This window comes from Pteropus alecto, unplaced genomic scaffold (assembly GCF_000325575.1).
Source record: "Pteropus alecto unplaced genomic scaffold, ASM32557v1 scaffold137, whole genome shotgun sequence".
Classification (NCBI taxonomy): domain Eukaryota; kingdom Metazoa; phylum Chordata; class Mammalia; order Chiroptera; family Pteropodidae; genus Pteropus; species Pteropus alecto.
In genome coordinates, this window is record NW_006440135.1 from 4,160,640 (window position 1) to 4,160,960 (window position 321).

Sequence of the window (321 nt, forward strand, 5' to 3'; positions counted from 1 at the left end):
GCCCTGGCCTTGCCCTGTGCCCCCCGCTGTGTCCCCTGGGGTTCCCGTGGGCGAGTCGCGCTCGTGGCCCAGCATGGCTGGAGGGCGGCCCCTCGGAGGACGCAGCAGGCCGAGCAGGCCCGTGGCCGCCCCTGCTCCTCCCAGCAGCGCCGGGGTGGGGGGAGGCTGGCGGAGACGCCATGCTCGCGACTCGGAAAGACGGCCGGGGGCTGCAGAGGGGGCTGGGCTCAGCCTTCTCGGTCAGTCACCTGCCTGTCCTCTGCCCGTGGGCCAGGCCCAGCCCTCCTGCCTTGCTAAACACACCGGTCTGCAGGTGCCCGG

The 321-nt window shown here is 74.1% G+C and overlaps 1 protein-coding gene across 1 annotated transcript in view; it reads left to right on the forward strand.

Moving 5' to 3' along the window:
- SLC6A3 (solute carrier family 6 member 3) overlaps positions 1-321 on the forward strand; it is a 33,016-nt gene that overhangs the window by 8,546 nt on the left and 24,149 nt on the right. The window lies entirely within an intron of this gene.